The 25,140-nt window shown below is 35.7% G+C and overlaps 1 long non-coding RNA gene across 3 annotated transcripts; it reads left to right on the plus strand.

Moving 5' to 3' along the window:
* LOC112039153 (uncharacterized) lies at positions 1-24,514 on the plus strand. 3 transcript variants are annotated; one of them, XR_010630108.1, is made up of 6 exons: positions 1-367; positions 9,646-9,732; positions 10,246-10,524; positions 15,428-15,556; positions 24,242-24,368; positions 24,456-24,514. It is a non-coding gene; the product is annotated as an uncharacterized LOC112039153 (long non-coding RNA). The 3 variants fall into 3 exon arrangements; XR_010630107.1 differs by lacking the exons at positions 24,242-24,368; positions 24,456-24,514 and having other exon boundaries at positions 15,428-15,767; XR_010630106.1 differs by lacking the exons at positions 15,428-15,556; positions 24,242-24,368; positions 24,456-24,514 and adding an exon at positions 10,850-11,231.
* The last annotated feature ends 626 nt before the right edge of the window (positions 24,515-25,140 follow it).

The raw sequence follows: 25,140 nt of genomic DNA on the forward strand, positions 1-25,140 counted from the left end.
ATGCTCATTACCTCATTCTTCTTTCTGTTCTCTCAAAGCAACTAGAATAACCAAGAAGCTCTCGCCCTCTCTATTCCTATGGGTCCAAACAAATCAAAATTCTCACCTCACTTTGCTCTCATTTCTCTTAAGGAAAGAGCTAGAAGCTCTCTTGAGTCCCTTTTCTCAAACCCACAGGTCCACACATCAAAAGAAAAATAAAGCTCCATCTCATTTCTTTTTCATAGTCTCTCAAAGAAACTAGAAAACTCAAAAAATCTCTCAAGCTCTCTACCTCTTATACTTTCTGGTCTAGCAACTAGGAAAGGGAAATCCTTTCATGCAAGAGTGATTCTATTTCTATTTCCCCTCAAGAACCAAAAACTTGGTAAGGGTTCTAGCTACTCTCATCTTATTAGAATCCATGATTTCTTCATGGAATTTTTAGTAATGGTATTTGTGGTTTGTAAAATTAGGAAATCGTGAACTTGTAAGTCTATATATCTATAGTGTTTTAAGAAGCTTGAAACTGTGTTGTTGATTTGTTAGAGGTAGATTAGAGTTTTTACTAATTAATGAGTGTATATGATTAAGGAAGTAAGAAAAAGTTAGGGTGAGTATATTTGATGTTATTGCTGAGATTTTTGTTGTATTTAATTTTACTATAATGGTTAAGTGACTGTATATAGGTGTTTTATAAGATGTCTAGTGAGTGTATAAAAATCGTCATATGATAATACGACTATTTGCAAGCATTTTATGATTTTACATGAAAATGTTGCAAAGCTGCCACTGTGACAGATTGTGCATTTACGCATGATAAATTATGTATTAAATTGTATACAGTGAATTTGGATGCTAGGGATATTTCCTATGAAATATAAGGCACTTGTGGTTCTTATCGATTTGGTCTCACAGCAATTGGATCAATACAAAAGTAATAGTGCAATTTGTAAGTTAATTGAAATTCTGTTGGGACAAAGTTGAGTATGTTGTCTTTTATGATTTTTAGTAAATCATAGTTTTATGTTTTGGCTTTGAAAATGATATGGACTCTACTAGACATCCATAGAAGTGGATTTGTAAATTTTCATGAAAATTGGATGTGAATTGATAGCCCATTTGTATTTTATAAGTAATATATATGTTGCTAGAATAAACAGTGAACAATAAATGATCTAACTAACTTTGGGGATTTAATTCTAAAGCTAGGTTGAACGATTTGAGCTATAAATTAATTTGATCATCATTTGGTATGTCTGGATCATAGATAAATTCTGTTTAACTGGTTTCAATGTTTAGTACTCAAAGGAGGAGTTCTAAACCATTCAACTGTTGTTTTTATGAAGTTGTTTTGTTCATGTTGTATGTTGCCTTGTGTAAGTTTATGTGTGCATCATTGCTTCCATTCTCAAACACATTCTGAATTAATTTTAAAGCTTTTTGACATGATCTGAATATGAACATTAAAATAATGGTTCCTCTATGATTTGGTATATCATGTTGTTTGATGAATATATCTCGTGTTTGGGGAACCTCGTTGAGGTGAGATTAGGATTTCCTTAATTTTAAGAGATTGGTTTTAAGACAAATGTGTAAGTTTATTCTAAGGTAAAATTGATTGTAATTAGCTTTGATATTTGGTTTAGGTGTTACCGGCCCCTAGGTTTGAGCTCCTTTCACTTTATGCTATTGGTTCCTTTGCTTTCGGGTAAGGGATAAGTTATATGGGCATTTGATAAGTCATGAGGTTATTTTAAAGTGTATTATGCATTAAAAGGTTTTTGATTAGAGATATGACATATAATCATGTTTCAGACAAAGATATGTTCGTGAGCTTTTGAAACCTTATGTATATGATTTAAGCATATTGATGTTATTACTTATATCATGAACATAATATTTAAGAATGAAGTGGATATGCTACTGTTATGAAATATTTGTGTACAAGTATAGTTATCAAAAAAATATAGTTTTTGGTTATTCCATTATTATGATCTGAACTCAACCAGTAGGGGTTATAGTACTGGTATTTCCATGGAGATTTTGATTGGCCATTATAAGTGGTGAGGACTCTGCTGTACTTGCCCTCATTGGGAACGACCAATTTGTGAAGGATGCTAACCGACCCCCATGGTTAATGATACGATTACACTAAAAGGGGTGATACTTTCTGATATGATCTTGGGATTTCCTAGCGTTGTGGGGAATGCTAGATGCCTAGCACAATGTGCTGGAAGCCTCCCAAAATTATGATAGACTTACAATTGGATTGACTAATATGTATCATGAATGAGCTATTAAGCTATTTTGAAATTATAAAGAAAAGTTGGTTCTTTAAAGATAAAAAGTTCTGAAGTTCTGTTGTGCTTTAAAGATAAAGGTTCTAATGAAAGCTTATGTTAAAAAGTTATCAGGTGTTTGTTCTTTAAGAAACAACTATGAAAGTTATAATATTTATAAGAAGAAGTTTATAAAGAAAATTTTTCTTATACGTTAAGATGTTTCTAATTTAAGATGAAGTTATTAATTATCTAATTTAAGTCAAAATAATTATTTTGTAATGAGAATATGTGTGTGTGTGTGTGATTTTAAACAATCAACATTATATTTAGTGACTTTGTAAGAAATGAAAGAAATTTAGCCTGAAAAGGTTTTGTAATATTATTCTGATAAAAAAACGGCGAACAATTATTTTCTATAAAAAGTGTATAAATTTTAATTATAAAGAGTTCTCCTATCTGAATAATCATAAAATGAAATGATTTGATTTACATGCATTCTTATTAAATTCTTATGTATCTTACTTTTACTAAGCTGTGTAGCTCACCCCTTCCACGCTTTCAGTCAACATGTTCTATTTTGGAGTAGAGGGAGCCTTAGTCGAGTTTTGGAAAGAGCTGGTTTTAGTTTTAAAAGCATAGATCCCAAATTAGCAATTTGATGTTTAGCTTTGTAGTATTGTGAATTTTAGGATCTAATGAAAGTTGTGCACCTTAAAGCATTAAGAGATGTATTATGTGAAATTCAGAATTTGAATAACTGGTGGATTGTGTTATCCTTTGAAGTACAATGTAGATGCTCTGAATATCAAGTGAAAAGTTATACCAAGTGTTGGAAAATTTAGACATCGGTTAATATAATTAACAAGTTTTAAACTCAAGTTGTTAATTAGATTTATTATGAATAAAATTTATTAAAACAAACAAACATTAATATCGTGTCAAGATCGTGCACAGTGAAAAATTAAATAAGACAAGATATAATGATCTAGGAAAACCAATGAAACAAACTAGTTTCATAGTAAAAACCTAGGGGGAAACCTTTCTGAAAAGCAATCCACTATAGTAAAAGAGAAGGTTCAGATCTAGTACAAAACCTTTGTCCCTAGACTCTACAATCCTCGTAGATGAACTTACAATAGAAACCTTCTACTGCTTCAGAACCTCTGAACTTTTCAATATATGAACACCACCCTTTTTATACGGATCTCAGTATGTCACTAACCAATGATACATGACTCCCAGTACGTGACTAACACACCAACTTGAAGAAGATTGATGGCTGTAAAGTTTTTCACTTTATTAACAATGAAGATCAAGAAGTACTTGGTTACAAAACTCTAAGACGCAAAGACGCAGTAGTTTTCTTCCAACAAAACTCTGGTCACAATTTGTTTGAACAAACTTTACTCAACACTTGTGCAACTTGTTCCACTTTTGACGGCCCTTAAAATAATCATTTTATATGTCTAGGGTTGTGAGAAAAGAAAGCCCAAATATACAATCACGGATTGGACTAAAAACAAAACTGAAACTTTGTTTTTCATAAACCTCGACATATACCCTATCTATTGAGCTGCTGTTGAGCCATGGGGCTGGAACAGCTCTTCAAGCTCGATAGATGCTAGCTGTCGAGCTTTAATGATAGGCACTTTCTCAGCTTGAATCTCGGACAGACTTGCATAGTTTTAACACTTGATCTTAAAACAAGGTTTTTTAAGGTATTAAACACATCTTAAATCTACCAAATTACAAGTAAAGTGCGTTTTGTCTAACAAATGATTTAAAATTAGTCAAATCAGTTTTGGATTTCATACCTTTATCACCTTTCTCAGATTAGGGCACAAAGACAGTCTTTGATCCAGAAGCCGTGATAGAGGTGGGGCTAGAGGAAACATTATATCCTAAGCTAGTCTTATCAAAACTAGGCTTTTGAACACTCAATACCCCATCAAGTTTTGCACTAGACATCCTCTCTATTTGAGTTCTAGCTTGACTAAGCTCAACCTCAAGATTCTTGACCTTCTTCTCTAAAGAGATGTTCTCCACAGCAAGAGTCTCAACTAACCTTATAGTCTCATCTAATTTGACTAACAAATCAGCTTTTTCAGTTTTTACCTCGTTAAACTCTTTTCTACAAAGATGAGAAATCTTTTCAGATTTTATAAATTCAGTGCATAGCTTATCATAGGCTTCCTGAAGGGTCATTTTCTTAGGTACTTCATCATCAGAAGAATCCTCATTATCACTAGCACTTTCCACAATCAACTTATCGGTTGAGGTAGCAAAGGTCATAATGTGACTACATTCATCCACATATTCATCAGAAGAGTCATTTTTAGCATCACTCCAAGTAGCAACCAACCTTTTTATCTTTTGACTCCTTGGTCTTTTCCTTTATAAGGTAGTTTGGGCACTTTATCTTCATATGACTAAAACCTTTGTACTCATAGCATTGGATGAGGGGTTTCTCATTCTAGTCCTTCCTCGAGGATTTAGATTTTCTAGGAGGTTTGCCCTTATCTTTTTTCCTAAATTGAAGAAGCTTGATAATCTCATCAGTTATGAACATTAGATCCTCATCCTCATCCTCATCTTCATCTTCATCTTCATCTTCATCTTCACTTTTATTTTCATCTTCAAAGTCCTCAATCTCTTCCTCTATACCCTTAAGAGCTAAGTTTCTACTCTTTTTACCTTTTTCCATTAAACCTAATCCCATCTCGTAGGTTTGAAGGTTCTCTACAAGCTTAGTCAAAGGAATTTGATCAATGTCCTTCACTTCTTCAATGGCAGTAATCTTGGCATGGAATCTTTCAGGTAAGGACCTATGGACTTTCCTAATAATTTTGGATTCTGCTATAGATTCTCCAAGGTTGAAAGAAAAATTCATAATATCCATAAGTTTAGCATAGAACTCATTAAAGGTCTCATAATGATGTGGGAGATGCAAGAAAATTATTATTTAATATTATTTATGTGTGTAAGTTAATTGTATTTTTATGTTTTAGGTTCTTGTATTGGGCTATTAGTATTTTAATTTGGGAAGCAAGGTTATTTTTGTAATAAGGCAATAAGGGCTTTCTAGCCAATTAGAACTAGGGTTTAACAATCCTTTATAAGCAACCTATTGTACCCCTTGAGGAGTTAGTTGATATTTTGATGAATGAAAACAATGGCCGTTTGGTCTTTCTTTGGTCTGGTGCTGACTTCAGGTTTACCCTAAGTGCTGACTCCTAGTGGTTTCCCTGCTTGGTGCTGACTCCAAGCAAGGCCTAGGTGCTCACTCCTAGGTCATATCTTTTATTTTCCGTTATTTCAATTTTGTTATGGTTGTCCTGTGTCATATTTGGTATCCTTATTTCTTCAAAACTACTAGTGAGTTTTTGAAACTTCATAGTCTTTATTGCCTTGGTGCCTTTATAGGTGATCTCAAGAATGGTCCATGCTTCCTTGGCAACTTCTGTGGATGATATTTTCTTGAATTCCTTATTGGTCACCCCACAAAATAAAGCATTCAAGGCCCTATTGTTGAAATTTGCCACTATGATTGTTGCTTCATCCCAATCCATCGATGCTTCCTTTGGCTTAATTCAGCCAACTTTAACAGATTGCCATACCTGTTCACCTCGAGCCTGCAAAAAAACTTTCATACGAACTTTCCAATAAGCATAATTAGTTCCATCAAATAAAGTGGAATCAAAAGAGATTGTCCACGATTCATGACAACAGGGGTTAAGGATCACACTTAGGAAATTAATCCAATTAGAGTGTACCTGCTCTAATACCACTTGTTGGGAAATTTGGACCCCGGTTGATAGAATTAACAAGTTTTAAACCCAAGTTGTTAATTAAATTTATTATGAATAAAACTTGTTAAAACAAACAAACATCAATATTATGTCAAAATCATGCACAACGAAAAATTAAATAAGATAAGATATGATGACCCAAGAAAACCAATGAAACAAGCTAGTTTCACAGTAAAAACCTAAGGGGAAACCTTCCCGAAAAGCAATCCACTATAGTAAAGAAAAATTTTATATCTAGTACAAAACTTTTGTCCTTAAACTTTACAATCCCCGTAACTGAACTTACAGTAGAAACCTTCTACCGCTTTAGAACCTCTGAACTTTTCAATATATGAACGCCACCCTTTTTGCACGGATCTCAGTATGTCACTAACCAATGATGCACGGCTCTTAGTACTTGACTAACACACCAACTTGAAGAAGATTGTTGGCTGCAAAGTTCTTCACTTCATCAATAATAAAGATTAAGAAGCACTTGGTTTATAAAACCCTAAGGCGCAAAGACGTAATAGCTTCCTCACAAGAAAGATGAACTAGGGCAAATTCTGTCTCTGATCATAATTTGCTTGAACAAACTTTGCTCAACACTTGTGCAACCTGTTCCATTTTTGACGGCCCTTAAAATAATCATTTTATATGTCTAGGGTTGTGAGAAAAGAAAACTCAAACATACAATCACCGATTGGAGTCAAAACAAAACTGAAACTCTGTTTTTCATAAATCTTGATAGATACTTTATCTATCAAGCTGTTGTCGAGCCACGGGGCTAGAACAGCTCTTCAAGCTCGATAGATGCTAGCTGTTGAGCTTTAATGACAGGCACTTTCTCAACTTGAATCTTGGACAGACTTGCATGGCTTTAATACTTGATTTTGAAACAAAATTTCTTAAAGTATTAAATAGATCCTTGATCTACCCAAATACAAGTAAAGTGCGTTTTGTCAAAGGATTAGCCAATTATATAAAATAGTGACATATGTTCCTAACAAGTGAATCACATATGTCATAACATCAAGAAGGAAAGAAACAAGAATGACAAGAAAAAGGGAAGATTTTTGTTTAAAAGAGTTTAGTTGGTTCTTGTTAATATTAGGTTTAAGCTTGATATTAGTATGTCGGTCATGGTCAAAATCTGGGTATCGAGTTTATGACATGACACGTACCATCCACCCATGTCCACCGAAGTGAAGAATTAGGGGCACTCTCTTCATTTTGGTTTGTAGTTTGGGAACCATGCCAAGCTTCCTCAGGGACCAGGTTTAGTTTGTTGTTTTGTTTCGGGTGTATGAGGGAGAAGGTAGGGGAAAAGGTAGGCGAATTCATGGGAATGGGAGGCACGAATTTGTTTCCTAGATTAAGAGAAAAGATGGCAAAATACAGGGTTGCATGGTCTGTCTGGTGGTGTGGTAAAATGGTGGGGTTCATATTTGTTGGATGGTTATGAGGTATAGGAATTGTGGGGGTATCTGGGTTTGAGAAATTCTGGGTAGTCTCTACATGTGACTGGGAACTAGCATTTTGTGGTTGGTTTCCAAGGTTTGGGTCTGGGTGGTTGAAATGACCATGGCTATTAGGTTGCATGTTACCATTTTGAACTTAAGTCATCTAGTGTCTCCTTCTATTCTAAAAGGCCTTGAGCTCATTATAAAAGTGTGGCTCCATTGAATCAAAACCATACTATACATGATGAATCCTATGAATACGATGCCTTTGGCGAATCAAGTTCCTCTAAACTTTATCCATGCTCTCATTGCACTGCTCCCTTGTGTGACCGATCAAACCACACTTGGTGCATAATTTGTGTACCCTTTCATAACGGCACTGAATCCGTGTATTTGAACCACCATCTAAATGTAACATAAACCCAGATATGATCGGCATCCACGGATCTAGACGAACATGAACACGCATGAACCTGATATTCCTAGGAATACGATCCTCCCACTCTACTCTCTCAACAAATCCTATAAGATGACCCATTTGTTCAACCAACTCTGGATATTGGTACTCAAAGGGTAAATGTAACACCCCGGCCTTTACAAAATAAATAAATAAACAAATAAAATGGTTGTTTCGGAAATTATTTGAGTGAGGGCATTTTTGTAATAAGACCCAATCCTAGCCCTAGCCTTATATGTAACCCACGTTGGCTTCCTCCTCTATTTTTCTAAAGTGCTGCCTCCCATCACCTTTCCCTCTTTCCTCTGGTGTTGCCATTCCTCATGGCTGAAAATCCTCTCTCTTATCCTCATGTGAAGTTTATTCACTTCTGCCTCTTAAATTTCTATCTTGGTCGACTCATGGAAGGTTATTTTCCAGTAAAAATCCACCACCAAGAGTTCTAGTGGCTATTTTGGTAGACCTATTTGAAAGACCATCCCTCTAAGTTTGGTTAATTCAATAGATGAGGTAAAAAAATCTAAGTTTTGTGTCATTTTCTTCTATGAAATCCTTTGGGCTTTGTTGTTTCATGATGTTTATGATAATTACTTTGTGGGTATTTGAGGTGTTGGGACATTTAAGACTTTATTTGGAGGCTATGTATTTAATGAGGTGAATTGGATGTTATGTTTGGCAACCATGTGAGTCGGGTTTCTTGAGAAATCATATGGGTTTTTAATTTATGTTGAGAATTGGATTGATTTTTGAAAGTGAGCTCCTTGCATTTTGGAAAAGATATTGACGTATGTGAAAGTTGATGGTATTGACTATGAAATTGTTTAATTGATATGTACATTATGCTTGCTGCATGCTAAGCGTTTGATGAATTGCCTATATGAGTTATGGTATTGAATTTCTCGCTTGCGTTGTGATGATTGTTATATGAGGTTATGGGTTGCATTCCTAGTAGTTAATGTGTGCTAACATATGTAGCTTTAAGGTTAATCAAGTCTCAACGCTTTAGCAATAATATTAAAATTATTGTAATTTTGTTTTGGGACTCTAAATCTGTCCTTGACAGATTTGAGTCAGCTGTGATAGGAAATTTTTAATAAATTATAGAAAAATTATTTTGGGCTGAATTTTCGATGGTACATACTACACATATAAGAGCTTATCCCTATTTAATTTCAAGTTAATCGGATAACTTTTTGTGGACCAAAAAAGTTTTACAAAACGGCTGGCCTGCTGTATCTTGAATCTTAAAATGGGATGAAAACATTGAGATTTTGTGGAATTTACTTCAAATCTTTGTTGAATGGATTGATTTGCAAATTCATGTGCTTTCTTCGACATGTGTTTTACTTAGTTAAGTCTTATAATGGTTTGGTTTAATCATTTAGTGCTCTAAAGGGAAACTCATGAGATATGCTACCCCTATTATGTTATGTTTATATGTGCACAATGCTTGCAGTGGAGAATTAAAATGCTTTGGTTTTGTGTTATGGCACTATGAGTTTGTATGCTTGTTTGGTTTCCATTTGGGAATGGTTACTTGTCTTAGGTTGGGCAAGCTAGGCTTTAGTGCATTTGATTTGTTTTAGAAGATCCTATTCGATTTTGGAAACAAATGTGATGATAAACTTTGTGATAGGCCATGTTATTAATAGGCTTGTTCCTTATGTTTCTAGGTTTTGAGATTCTTGGTGATGGACCTAGTGACAAGATTGGTTGATTTTGTGATGCCCAGTTGAGGTAAAATTGGTTGGCTTTCTGAGGTAAGTAGCCTTTTAATGAGATTTTTGAAAAATAACTATGTTGCATAAATGTTGTTTTTGGGTTAGACACGCTTTTGGAAACTATCTATGGAAACTATATTTTCCTAAAAACTATTGTGTCATAACCTTTATATATATATATATATATATGATTATATATTAAAATGCATCATACTTGGTATTGCATTTGAGGAAATGCATGAATTGTTGATATGAAAAAATAAGCATCTTTTATTTAATCTTTGATAAGGAAATCATGGATTTTATGGTATATTATAAAATTTAAAGATGCTTATCTTGTCTTATTATGTGGGAAATTTATAGAAAATCTCTTGACAAGAATGAAGTTGAAAACCTTACAAACTTTGTGGAAGTTAGATTATTTAAGTTTTTTTATGAAATTACCTAGATATAAGCTATGTGTTTCAAAGTAATGTAACTTGTGAGCTTTATGTGGTTTTAACACCATGCCTTGTGTGATTTTCCGGTGATCACCCGATTTGGTTTTCGTAGTCTTTATGACAACAGAATCAAATCCAGGTCAGTGTCCATTCACTTTGGATGACACATTCTTCCTTGCTACCCATGGGGGGAAAATGTTCCTTGATTGTGTGTGGGTGAGGCTAATGTCCATAGGGCCAAAAGACCAAATGCAAAAGAGGTCCTATTTGATGCGCTTTCTCTGCTACCCATGGGGGGAGAGAAAAACCTTGAAGGTATGGGTGAGGCTACTGTTCGTGGGGCCAAGAGTCTACATACCAAAGAGGACAATATCATGCCAGTTGTGAACAGGTGGATCCCCTGACTAGTCTATGTGGTAATGTGGTATATTTATGATAATTTACCTTATATTAGATATTATGGCTTCGGAAATTATATTTTTAGTGCTCACAGATTATAGTATATAGTTTCATGGTATTATTTTGAGAAATTTTGTGTTTCATCTTTTAATCATTTTTGTTACATTATTATTGAAAATGATCTTGCAGTATTTTGTTAGCAATTTCTCAAACTAAAACATTTTTTTCAAACTATTTATCATCATGAAACTTGCATTCCCTCCACCCCTTTTAATTATGCTACTTACTGGGCTTTAGCTCATTCCACTCTCTAACAGTTTTATAGATATATTAGCAAAACGTCGGGCATGAAGCTTAGTTATTGGTGGTGATTGGAGTACTATGCTAAGTGGGAGTTTTGTGCTATAAATTGTTGGTGCTCAATTTACTAAATTATTCGAGGCCATAGCTAATTCTCTTGGAGGTTGGGCTCTTAAGGTTTGTTAGCCTTGGGCATGATAGGCCTAGAATTTTCTATTAAGATTACGTATCTCAGAAAGGATCATGATTTTGTGTTTATTTATTTGGAGCTTTGGATTTTCATGTATATTTGGAGACACATGATTTGTAGTTTGTATTGTTTGTAAGTGTGTCATAGAGCTCTGACTTATATTGTGGAGAGATCAATATATTTATTTATTTTATCAAATGGAAAGAAAAAAAAATCCCCTACAATAACTCTTTTAATGCTCGGTTTTTCATGCTTTGGACCCTTTTGGGTTTGGGGTGTGACAGTAAACCATGTAGTTGAACCCATATAGAAACGTAGTTAAGTTGAGGTCTGTTAAAAACCAAGTTGGATCTCTGTTTCTCCAAAACAAGAAGAGCTCCATCAATAGCCAATGGACCTTCAACACACATATGCTCTAGATCTTCTGCATGCTCGAAATGAATCAGATAAAAGAACGAATCTTTACCCACAATAGTAGCCACACCTCAGATTCGCCATGCACTGTTGTTAAGCTGCTACAGGTACAAGATTGAAAACTTCCTATGGTCAAGTATGAAGCCAATTGCATAGTGACTCCAAAACTCGCGTTGCATGTCAATATTTTTTGGATCTGCCTCTAGAACAGGCCCATGTCTTGCGAAAGGGGTCTCGCTATCCTCACTGGATTAAGAATCAAAGTCAGATTCTTCTATAAAAGGCCTAGTATTCACATCTGACCCACTGCTTTCATACCAGCCAAAGCTGCGTACTGTAAAATGGTCCCCTATGGTCACATGACGAGGGAACAATAGCTCTATAGCAAACAACCAATAGGATAACACTTAGCACAAGCACAAATGACAAGGACAACACAAAAAACAAAAACAAAAGAAAACAAAAGAAAAGAAGGAGAGGTAGAGGAAAAAAGAAAAAGAAAGGCAAGGGGAGACTAATGTTTTGTTTAGAAAGGAGAAAAACCAAAAGGTGTACGTAGGATTCAAAGAAGGTGTAAAATAGGAGAAAATGAATGGTGTTTTTGATGCATGCATCTACTCTCTCACATGAGGGTGGACACCACAAGTGTGGGGTTCACCCTCATGTGAAAGAGAGGATGCATGCATCGAAAATACCATATACCACCTCGTAAAACAGGTGGGTGACACAGTGTAAAGGGGACCGTGATAGGTAAGAAGTAAATGTGAAGGGGAGTAATGGGAGAGGAAAGTGGCATAGAGTGAAGGATTTTGGGTAAAGGTGCTGGCTAAACCTGGGTAAACACAAACACCCCTAGGTAGAAACAACACAAACACTCCTCGGTAGAAACAAAACTCTTTAACGTAGAGAGAGAAGCTCTCGTAGAGAGAGAAATATCTAAAGTAGCCTTAGATATCCACCAACTCCTTAAAAGGACAAGAATAACCTTAATCCAACTATGCGTTTTTTAGGGATTTGCAATTCCTCCAAGTTATGTCAAGCAAGCTCAATTATTAGGGATAGCTAAATAACATAAATAAATACAAAATTGTCCTCAACTAAATACACTTGTTAAAGTGAGTGACGTGTGAGATTGATAATCTATTGTACCTTCAATTAGGGATGGAAATGGAGCGGAGTAGGGCCGAAGGATGGGGTCTTCACCCCTGCCCCACATGGTTTCGTCTTGCTCCATCCCCAACCCACCTCGCATGACAGAAATTTTTTTTTTGCCCCATCCCCGCCCCTTGGGGTCCTATGAAGCCCTACCTCACCCCACCCCGTAAAACTCTACTTCTTGTTTATTTGCTTACAACTATTACAATTTTTTTTTAATAAAACTTTTTTCATTAGTAAAAATATACTTGAAATTAAAAATAAATTTATCCCATCAAATCAAACTAACTTTTAGCAAAAACTAAATAATATTATCCATGTTTAACAAGACAATATCACAATAAAAACAAAAATTTCATAGTACAAAATCAATAATTTAATAATATATAAATTTATTTCTAATAAAGATAAAAGAAAACTTTAGAATTTGTACCTTATTTCCAACCTTGCTAGAAAGAAAAAAGAGGCAGAGAACCACGTTAGGTATAATAAAATAAGCTAATAATATGTTTGTTTAAATAGTAGGGTTTTAGGGTATGAAAAATTTATAATTTAACCCTTATCAACATGAGGTAGGGTGGGGATGGGGTGGAGTGGGGCGGGAAGGATCTAAAAAGTCTAAATTCATCCCTAAGCCACCTCGTTGTGCGGGGCTAAAATCTCGCCCCATTCCCACCCCATCCCCGCCCCATCACCTTTGCGGGGCGGGAAAATCTGCATGGGACGAAGCGGGGAGGAGCAGTTCAAGTAGAGCGTGGAAAAATTGCCATCCCTATCTTCAATTAGGTTATATTATCGCACCAATAAAAATAAAAATAAAATAATAACTGTATGTTTGTTTGTTTAGATCCCTTGAAAACAGATTATTTTAATTTAATGAATTAGCCAAGTATTTATTTAGGTTAATTATGAGATCTAGGTTAAACACATGCAAACATATTACTTAGTGCGAAAAAGTAAAGAAGACAGTAATATGATAGCTTAAGAAAGCCAATGAAATCAACTACTTCAAGGTAAAACACTGGGGAGGATTTAACTTGGCTATCCTCAAGGTAAACAAATCTACTATGATAGAATGGAAGTTTATAATTTATTTAAATCCTAAATCTAAAACTAATTCTTGTAGAACTTACTAACATAACCATGTGCAACTCCGACTCCATGGACTTTTCTATCTTAAATTTGATGAACACAAACTCCCACGTTTGTGACTTTGAGATCCCATGTTTGTGACTATGTGATCCCACTTAAAGGTTTAGCATCACAAACTCTCCAGTTTGTGACTCTAAGGCCACCCTTGAAGATTTAAATCATCAGCTATATATGATTTTATTGCAACAACTTCAGATCTATTGGTTCTATTGGTATGAGAATGATTTCTAGTAGTGATTTTGAAAGAAGAAGGTACATCACCTTTTAGATCTCACAAGAACACCTCCAAAGTCATCACAAAACGTGTCTTAGGATTACCTTTATATACTAGGAGAATAGATCTAAAACCCTAATCACTTAATGGGCTTAATAGGCTGATGGACTTTAATTAAATTCTGCAGAACCTGTCTTTTGATTGGTCAAACCTATTCTCTTGATCGGTTGAACTTGTTCTCTCGATTGGTCGAACCTAGCATGTTTTTAATTTTTGAACCTGCAGTTTGCTTATTCTTGTATTCAGACTTGTAGCACATTGAGCATTGTCTAATATTCCCTATAGACTCTGAGATTTATATCTGGACAAGTTTGTGATCATAGTTTGCCAATTATTTTAAACTTATAGAACCTAACATTAAAAAAAAACAGAAAAAAAAAAGAAAAAGAAAAAAAGAAGAAGTTTATATTAAGGCCAAAAAAGACCATAAGAGTGCACACGCTACATTGGAAAATGAGTGTGAGTTAAAGAGGTTTAAATTCTGTGCTGTATTTCCAAGACTTAGACCATTTTGGATATACACAACTGTTAATTTCTTTAAAACCTTCTACCCTCTCCCTGTGTGTGTGTTAAATACTTAGTATTCTCAAAAGAAAAAACAATGGGTTAATTCCACATTGGAAAATGAGCGTGAGTTAAAGAGATTTAAAGCACGTGCTGTGTATCCAAGAGTTAGGCCCTTTTGGATATACACCACTATCAGTTTCTTTAAGACCTTCCCTTATCTCCCCGTGTGTATGTGTTAAATACTTAGTATTCTCAAAAGAAAAAACAGTGGGTTAATACCACATTGGAAAATGAGTATTAGTTAAAGAGGTTTAAAACCTATACTATATATCTAAGAATTAGGCCCTTTTGGATATACACCACTGTCAATTTCTTTAAGATCTTCTCCCCGCTCCTCATGTGTGTATATTAAATACTTAGTATTCTAAAAAAAAAAAAATAGTAAGAGCAACATAGTTGAGAGTTGAGAGAGAAGGATAAACAATAATGGCAACTTCCACTTCCTCCTCCTCCTTTCTTGGGTTTATCCTCTTTAGTTTTCTTGTATTTCTTTGCTCTCTAAAGTAGCTGGGATTTACCCTTGAAGGAAGAGAGACTTTAGAAAACAACCATCTTACTCATATGCATACCCTTCAAGTCAACTCTCTACTAGCATCAACTAGTCGCAGCTCTTCTACAACTAATATAAATTAAAATATATTAAAATGCGCAAAGGTGCCTTCTATGCCCATTTTAAAATGTAAATATGTGTGCTTTTAGATTTCTTCATTTTTTGGTCAAGTAGATGGTTTATGTTGTCTTCAAATTGCCTGTAAACAAACTCCCTCTCTATCTATGGTATTTATTTATTTATTTTCCCTTTAAAATGTCTATTTTCTTAAATATGTTGTTGTTTCATTACAGGAAAATCTTCAACAATGGCTGATTGATGAAAAAGCTCGTGATCAGTTTGTGATTCATGCTGGTTCAGATACTAAGGTTTTACGGAATGATACAAGGCATCTGAAGCCTGAGCCAGTTTATAAGCGTGCTGTGAGTAGAATATATATCTGACTGTCCAGATACCATCACATAAGACTGTTAATTATGTATTGTTGGGACTTAGGAGTCTTTGTCTCTCTCCTGTGATAGTTTGATACTAAAGCTTAGACTGGGCTTCTAGTTCGACATTTTAATGAACTTCTACTCATTGCTACAACATTCTTAATTGAAATTGTAAGGTTGAAATTTATTAACCATTTTGTTGGCTTTATTCCGTGCGAATTTGCTTGTAATTTAGCACTTAGTAACCCTGTATTTAGGTGGGATTCATGTAAGGGTAGTGTGTGAAGAGAGTGTAAAGAATTGCTCATCTTTGTGCAAAGAAGTAGAGACTCACGGCTAGGACTCGTGACTGACTCGTAGCTTGCAAGTCGCCAAATGCTGTACACGTGAGAAGCATGCGGGAAGGTGAAGGGTCACGCCTGCTATCGCACTAGAGGACAAAAGTCTCAGGCTGGACAGGCCGTTACCTTCAACTTGAACTTGCGACTTGGACAAGTCGCCAGGCCAATCCACCAACTTATCTTGTTTGGCAAAAACTGACTCTTCGTATTCTAAACACACACCACTATATATAGACCCTTATACCCACGAAATCAAGAGAGCTTCTAGAGAGAATTTTGTGAGAAAAACTCTAGAGAAAAACAAGATTGCCTCATCCCCAATCTTCACTAAGAGACTCTACAAATTCCTCTACACTCTTCCTCTCCATTGATACATCCTTGAGAGGTTATTGACCAAATCATTTTCTCATCACACCCACGTCTGTGAGAATGTACATTTGGTGCTAAGGGAAGCAGTTTGGAAGGGACCAATGACTATTGGTTGATGCTATAGGTTTTAGCGGAATCCGGTAAGTTAAAGAAGAAATAGGCTCGGCCCAACTTCGTTGAAGCAAGAAGCTTGGAGGGCTTAGGTACACTGGGTAGATTAGGCTTGGAGGGTCTTCTTCTGTTCATGTATTCCAACTGCATTCTTTAGTGGATTATTTACCTCTTGGAGGACGGCATAGAGGTTTTACACCTAGGGCTTCGGTTTCCTCTTCGATAACACATCGCGTGTTGTCCTTGTGTTTGCATCTCTCTTCCTTTATCTTTGCCATTTATTTTATGTCGTGGATGTAATTATATTTGGCTTAGATTGTTTATCAATTCTGTGTTTGGCTTATGTTCATATTCCGCACATTAATTGTTTGATAATAAACTTGAATTGATATTTTGTAATTTGGGGTCTAAACGTTCAAAGGTATTTTACACGCTTTTTGAACTTTTAATTGGTATTAGAGCGGGTACACTCTCTGTGATTTAAATAACTGAGTGTGATCCTTGACCCTTTTTGAGATAGATAGGTCTTAATCCTTAAATGTTCCACTATTTTTTGATGGTAACAATTATACTTTCTAGAAAGTCAAAATGAAGGCAATCTTATGCTCTATTGATGACACCGTTTGGGATATGGTTGAAGTAGGGTGGACTAGGCCGTAGGCTGCTAAATCCACCTGGGATAAGGCAGCTCTTGTGGCAGCCAATGCTAATAGTAAAGCTTTAAATACTATATTCTGTGGTGTGTCTCCAGATGAATTCCACAGGATATCTCACATAACAGTTGCCAAGGAAGTTTGGGAGATTTTGGAGACAACTTATGAGGGGACTAAGAAAGTGAAGGACACAAAGCTCCAAATGCTTACCACCAAATTTGAAGAGCTTAAGATGGGTAAAGATGAATCTTTTGATTCGTTCTATGGGAAGCTCAATGAAATTGTCATCGCTAAGCTTAATCTTGGTGAAAAGATTGAAGATACAAAGGTGGTGAGAAAAATCTTGAGGTCTTTGCCTAAAAGCTATAAAGCAAAAGTCACAACCCTAAAAGAGAGTAAAGACTTGGATGAGATCAAAATTCAAGAGCTAATTGGGTCTCTCCAAACATATGAACTGGGACTGCATTCCCACAAGACAAGTAAATCGCTTGCTCTCAAAACCATCACCGAAAGAATGGATGATCCTTCCGAAGAAGATGGAGTGGAGAAGGAAGTAGCATATCTTGCGAAAATCTTTCGCAAATTTCTGAAGATGAAAAACAATGGGAAACCATTCAACAGAGGGAAGTTTTCATCTTCAAGAGGTGATAGGAAAGAGTTTAAGAGGAAAGAAGGAAAGGATTCTCAATTTCCTTTAGATATTGTATGTTATAAATGCAATGGCCATAGACATCTCAAGAAGGAGTATCCAAATTTCTTAAGAGGGAAAGGCAAGGCGTATGCCACAACACTGAGTGATTTGGATTCTTCAAGTTTTGATTCTAAAGAGAGTTGTGACGGAGAAGGAAACTATTCCGCATTCATGACCATTGCACATGTGGAGTCCTCAGATGATTTGGGTACACTTGTGAAGGAGCTTGGTGAGCATTCTGATTTGGAGTCTATTGGAATAGTTGAAGAATCTGAAGATGAGGAAGCTGGAGAAGTAGTGGGACTGCAAGAGACTTACAACTCACTTATTGAGAAAACTGGTGAATATGCTAAGGTGGCTAATGCAACCATTAAGAAGATGAAGAAGGCTGAGGAAGATTACAAAATTCTTTTGGCACGATACAAGGAGGCGAAGTGTGAGACTGAAACACTAAATGGTGAGCTATCAGAAGCTTATACAAAAGTGAGATTTCTTAAGCAAGAGGTAGTGCAAGCTCATGCCAAGATAGAGAGAGTCTCCTCCAAAAAGTTAGAAGATGTTATTTCATCTCAAAAGCCTTCATCAGACAAGTCCGGGTTGGGATACACTAGAGAGAGTACCTCGTCAGCCAAGGTCATCAAAGAAGTGAAGTTTGTGAAGGCTAAAGAGATGACTGTGGATAGGTCCATTCCTGAGAAAATTAAGGCTGAGAAGAAGAAGAATGTGGATGATCAACGGGTGTTAAATAAGTCTCGTAATCAATCAAAATTCAGATATGGAGTTAGAGGAAGATCACTTCCAAGATCACAACAGGGTCATAGAACAAACTATCTCTGTCACTATTGCGAAGTGCAAGGACATACTAGACCAAACTGCTATAAGCTGAGAGTATTGAACAATGCAAGCGCTCCTCAATCACGAGGAAGGAGAAATGACGAGAGGTCTTGGGGTGGTGAGCAACCAAGAAGTCAAAACTATGATCCAGGAATGATGGACATGATAAAGATGATTGGTGCCTTCAAAAATTGCTTGGAAAGCTCCACAAAGAGGTTTGACAGTCCTAATTTTCGTACCTAATCCGTCAAGGATATCACCCCAAATGCACATGACATGTGGGTGACGAAGGGTGCTCATGCATAAGCATCATAACATGTCCATGCATCAATTCTTCCTATGCCTTGTGAATATGTTTGGTTGCTTGTTTTATGCTTCTGTTTGATTTGTTTTGTTGCTTGTTTATTTGTTTCGTTTTAAAAATGTCTTTACATTGTCTTTGATCAATCTTTATTTCTTTTATGTCAAAAATCCAAAAACACATAAAAAGTAGAAAATCCAAAAGTTTGATCAACTGTGTTGAGTGTTGTCTCAAAACATGTTTTGCCTTGTACCTTTGTACAAATGGCTTTATGCATTTAACGAGCTTAGCTTGTCTCTTATACACTCATATCTTTGTGGGAAAAATCTTGAAATCTTTGTGATTGTTGTAAATAGATCTTCAACCTTGTCATGAATAATTAGTGAATGGTTTTATTGATCTTGAAACATGCATACACTTGTGCCTATATATCTTCCCACTTTATTTTTATTGCTTTCAATTAAAGAGCTCATCAAATGTAAATCTTCAAATGAAAAGAGATATTGAGCTGCAAAAGTCTGTTGCACATACAAGTATTTGACTAAGAAAAAGGGAAAGCGACCAAAATAAAATGTATGATGCCCAAAAAGCCAAAGGCTAACTCATCAAAATTGAAATATTAAAAATTTCAGGTTTTGATCTCACAATAAGATCTGTTTATTCAAAAAGATCAAATGATTTGTTGTATATGGAGCCAAATGAAAAGTTTCAAAGAAATGTTCTCAAGTCTATATGGGAAGTCATATATGCACATTTCTATAATTGAGATGAGTTACATTATCTAGTGCTAGTTGTGTTTGCCTTGATCGAATTGATCATTGAAGCTTCACATTAGACTAAGGACTATCTCATTTTTTATATTCGCACACAACACACAAGTCTATGTTCAATGAATGCCATATTCATTTGTGTGATTGCACTTGTTTAAATGTGTTATCATAAGCTCAATCTTTGTTGATCAAACACAAAAAGATCTTTGAGTTTTTTAGTTTGTTTTTGGAAAGTATTTTGTTTTTACAAAAATGTCAAAAATTTTCAAAAACAGTGTTGCCCTGTTTTGGCAACTCAGTCGCGGGTAGGTCCAGTTGCATGCCCCAGTCGCGAGCTCACTCAGAGATTTTTCGCGGCTCATTGGCAAGTCAAGGTTATAGTCGCGAAAAATACTTAGAGAAATTTTCAAAACTTGAGTGTTTGTGATTTTTGTGGCTCAGTGTGGTGACTTGTTCGCAGGTGGAAGGTCCAGTCGCGAGAGGTACACAGAGATTTTCACAGCTCTCTTGGTGACTATCTCGCGGGTAGACCTTCCAGTCACGAAAAACACTTAGAGAAAATTTTCAAGTTTCTTATCTTCACAGTGTTTCGCGGCTTACCCTGGTGACTTAACTCAGTCGTGAAAAACGCATGTTTTGCGTTTTAAGGACAGTTTTTAAAATTGTTTTTCAGTTTTTCCCTCGAATATTAGTGACTGTTCATTGTCTTCTTCATTTCTCTCTCTCAAACACTCTGTGTCTCTCTGAAAAAGATTCCATTTTTACATGATGTCTTCATCAAACACCAAGAAAAAGGTATGGGTTTTCCTTTCCTTACTTCATTCTTACTATTTTGATCTTTAGTTTCTTGTTTTGGAAGTTGCATCTGTGTTCTGCAATATAATGTGTTCTAACATGGGTTTGCCTAAAATGTTAGGTATGATTGTTTAGGGTTGTTTTATCTTGTTGCAAAAGTGTTTTAGTGTTATATGTTTAAATCAGGTTGTTAATCTTTGGTCTGAGCATTGTTATTTGATAGATTGTTTTCTCTTCAGGCATATGGTTTTGGGGTTTTTTGTAATTCTCCTCTTTGATTGTAGTTCTAAGTCTATCAGTTTAGTTAAGTTTTTGGTGTTTGTGGTTAGCGTTATTTTGATCACCATATCTTGGATATGCTGCTGTCTTTGTTTTCTTTCTTGCACTATTCATACTCATTAGGTCTTGTCTCATTGACATTTGCTCACATTTATCTGAATGGATTTGATCACTTGCTCCTATCTGCGTACATACTGTTTAAACTTGTTTGACTTGATCCATCCATTTTTTTTTATAAACTGTGCTTATTTTGTGTTTTGTCTGGTCACTCTGTTACTTTCTTTATAACTAACTTGTTACTAATGTGTGTGCATTTCCACTTTTTGTGTTTTGTTCTTGTTGTGGTCATTTCTGCTTGTTTACAAATGATTGCTTCTCCTACAAAGAAGAAGACTGCTGCTAAGAAATCTGACAAAAAACTAAAAATGGATCCTAACTTCTTTAGGTCAGTTCAACACTTTGAGAGATATAGGGATTCTTTTTCAAAAGGAACCATCATTTAGGAAAGATTTGTTGATTTAAGGGATTTGAAAGACACTTTCATTCCAAGCTGTTTTGAGGGTAAAGGTTGGGAAAAATTACTGAGTGACCTACCTCCTATTTGTGAGCCTCTTATCAGAGAATTCTATGCAAATGCTGTGATAAGGGAGGAGGAGTTGAGTTGTTGGGTGAGAAGAAAGGAATTTACCTTAGATGCTCATGACATTGATAAGGTTCTAGAGCTTGAGGGTTTCGAGGATTATAAATTCACTAACTACAAGGACAGAATGCTTTCTTTAGTCGCTGTCCAGACTAGAATTGGTGGGATTAAAGAAAACAAATGTCTCAACACTACTGATTTTCCAAAAGATATGAGGTGTCTGACCACCATAATGATGTACAATCTGTACCCTATAAGGAAGATGACTACACTGACAAATGCCAGAGCCATATTTCTCATGGAACTTAAGGTGAAAACCTTCATTAACATCAGCTCTAACATTTTTGACACTATAGTGGATGAGACTAGAACCACCTCAAGACCTAAGCTAATATTTCCTAGTCTTCTCATGAGGATTTTCAGAGCAAAGGGTGTTGCAATTCCTTAGGATATCATTCCTTTTTCTCCTTTATCAACCATAAACAAATTTACTCTCACAAGGATTCAAAGTCGTCTTCCAGGTGAAGAAGTGGAGGATGTCCAAGAAAAAGGTGATCCAATGGAGACTGAAGCAGAAACTGCAGAACAATCAGTCACACCCAAGAGCAGAAGAAAGAAGAGTAGAGCCTCAACTTCATCAACTGTACCTCCTGATGCATTTTAGATCATCCTAGAGAGGCTTGATACACTCAGAGAGGTTCAAAATCAACATATTGAAAGGATGACAGCAATGCAGGATCAACTTGATGTACTTTCATCTAAGTTTGACAACATACACACCAACCAAAAGCAGTGACCCTTTGGCCATTCTAGTAAAAAATGGGGAGAATTTTTGGGGCAGCTCTTGAGGGTGAGCCCTTGTTTGAGGGTGAGCTTTCAATTTTCTAGTGTTGTTATGTCTATAGCTTTGATACTGTGTTTTGGTTAAATGATGGTTTTATTAGTTTGTTACACCGTGGTTTCAGTTTCTGTTTGGCTAAACTCTTAACTCTTGGATAGTTTTATTTCAGAAATTATTCAGTTATAATATGATGTTAGAAATTATTCAGTTATAATATGATGTTTATTCAGCATATCTTACTTTGTGAGTTTATGTTTTGTACCTGGTACCTTTGTAGGTTGTTAAGGTTTCTATTTTTGTTTTTGTACCCACATTGCTTTTGTAAGCTTTGAGGGTTTGTTTCTATGCACCATGTAGGCCTTTGTGGTTTGTACCTTGCTTTATACAGCTTGTGTGCTTTGCTAAATCAGTACATATAACTAAGTGTTATGCATTTCCTTCTAAGAACTGTCACTCTTATGCCTTTGTAGGACTTTATTCCTAGATGCATATACTTTTTGTACTGTGCATTGGTTGGTTGAGTGTTGGTCATTCAGGTGATTTACCTAGTGTTTGTAAGCTTGAATGTCTGGATGTTCATTCCAAGTGTGAATGAGCATTGTGATCACTTATTTATAGTGATTGCTCATTTTGGTCTTGCTATGGTTTATTGCTTTATTCCATTGTGCTTGATTGCATTGTGCTTGCTTCATATGCTTTACACGTTTTCTGCATACAATGAATTTATTGTGTTGTTGTATTTCAGGAGTTTTTGTTCTTATGGTTCAAAAGCTTCACAGATTCTAAAGTTAGGTGTGAGTGAGTTTTCCAATTGTTCCCAACTCACGTGTTAAGTCTAGAGTTTGTTTTAGGGTTTTGTCACGGAATAGCTAAAAGGGGAGATTGTAAGGTTGAAATTTTTCAACCATCTTGTTGGCTTTATTCCGTGCCAATTTGCTTGTAATTTAGCACTTAATAACTTTGTATTTAGATGAGATTCATGTAAGGGTAGTGCGTGAAGAGAGTGTGAAGAATTGCTCATCTTTGTGCAAAGAAGCAGAGACTCGCGGCTTGCAAGCCGCCAAATGCTGTGCACATGAGAAGCATGCGGGAAGTTGAAGGGCCATGCTAGTTGTCGCACTACAGGACAAAAGTCCCAAGCTGGCCAGACCGTTATCTCGTGACTTGAACTCGCGACTTGGACAGGCCATGAGGCTAAGCCGCCAACTTACCCCGTTTGGTAAAAACTAACTCTTCGTATTCCAAACACACACCACTATATATAGACCCTTATACCCACGAAATCAAGAGAGCTTCTAGAGATAATTTTGTGAGAAAAACCCTAGAGAAAAACAAGATTGCCTCATCCCCAATCTTCACTAAGAGACCCTATAAATTCCTCTACTCTCTTCCTTTCCATTGATACATCCTTGAGAGGTTATTGACCAAATCCTTTTATCATCACACTCACATCTGTGAGAAGGTACATTTGGTGCTATGGGAAGCAATTTGGAAGGGACCAATGACTATTGGTTGATGCTATGGTTTTTAGTGGAATCCAGTAAGTTAAAGAAGAAATATATTCAGCGCAACCTCGTTGGAGCAAGAAGTTTGGAGGGCTTAGGTACACTGGGTAGATTAGGCTTGGAGGGTCTTCTGCTGTTCATGTATCCCAACTACATACTTTAGAGGATTATTTACCGCTTGGAGGGCAGCGGAGAGGTTTTACGTCGAGGGTTTCGGTTTCCTTTTCGATAACACATCGCATGTTGTCCTTGTGTTTGCATCTCTCTTCATTTATCTTTGTCATTTATTTTATGCTGTGGATGTGATTATATTTGGCTTAGATTGTATATCAATTCTATGTTTAGGTTATGTTCATGTTCCGTACATTAATTATTTGATAATAAATTTGAATTGATATTTTATAATTTAGGGTCTAAACGTTCAAAGGTGTTGTTTTACACGCTCTTTGAACTTTCAAAAATTAATAAATTGACCAATTTATACCTTTTTATTATTATATAAATGTCACTTTGATGAATGGTCCTACTTGTTTTCTTTTAAAGTTCTGGACCGAAAGTTCTGTACAGTGGTCCCTACTGGGGACTTACTTGGCGACAGTTCACAGGCAAGGTGCCGGTGTTTGGGTTGGTGCCAGTACCTTTAATCGCCTTATGCTTTATGCTCCCTCAGGTTGATTTTTAAAAATAATTTTTTTTTAGTTTCACATTGTGTACCATTTTTCCTTGATATTTAATTTAATTGATATATGAACTACAGGTTAAACTGATTGATTTTTCCCTTGGTGAGAAATATTTTAGTGACCTACAGCAGCCATGAACCAAGTAATCCTTGTGATGCGAATGTGAGTTATTCTACTTTGTCAGCTATTACTTAAAACTATAAATTAACTGGGTACAGAACCATTGATAATGTGAATTTATATTTTAGAGTGTTGTGATAAATATTTTTGATGTGAGAACTGGAAAAGTGTTGAGAGATTTTGAGGGAAATGCTGATGACTTTGCTATTGGAGGAACTTGTGGTGTTACAGGGGTGTCATGGCCTGTTTTCAGGTGAGTTTCTTTACATTTAATCTACATCGACCTGGTGATAGCTCTTTCTTGCTTTTCCACATATTACTATTTTCAATATTTTTCAATATTCTAATGGATTAATCTTATTTTTCCTGATGGACGGGAGGTAAAGAGGACAAATATTTTGCCAGAATTGGGAAAAATATTATCTTTGTCTATGAAACAGAAACCTTTTCACTTATTGACAAGAAATCCTTGAAGGTAGAAAATATAGTGGATTTCAGTTGGTCACCAACGGATCCAATTCTTGCACTCTTTGTTCCTAAATTAGGGGACCATCCTGCTAGGGTGAACACTGTTGTTTAATATGGATATGTTTTATTTATTTTTATTCACAAGTTGTGCTCTCTCTCTAATTTCTGCATTAA

This window comes from Quercus suber, unplaced genomic scaffold, assembly GCF_002906115.3.
Source record: "Quercus suber isolate HL8 unplaced genomic scaffold, Cork oak 2.0 scaffold_133, whole genome shotgun sequence".
Lineage (NCBI taxonomy): Eukaryota > Viridiplantae > Streptophyta > Magnoliopsida > Fagales > Fagaceae > Quercus > Quercus suber.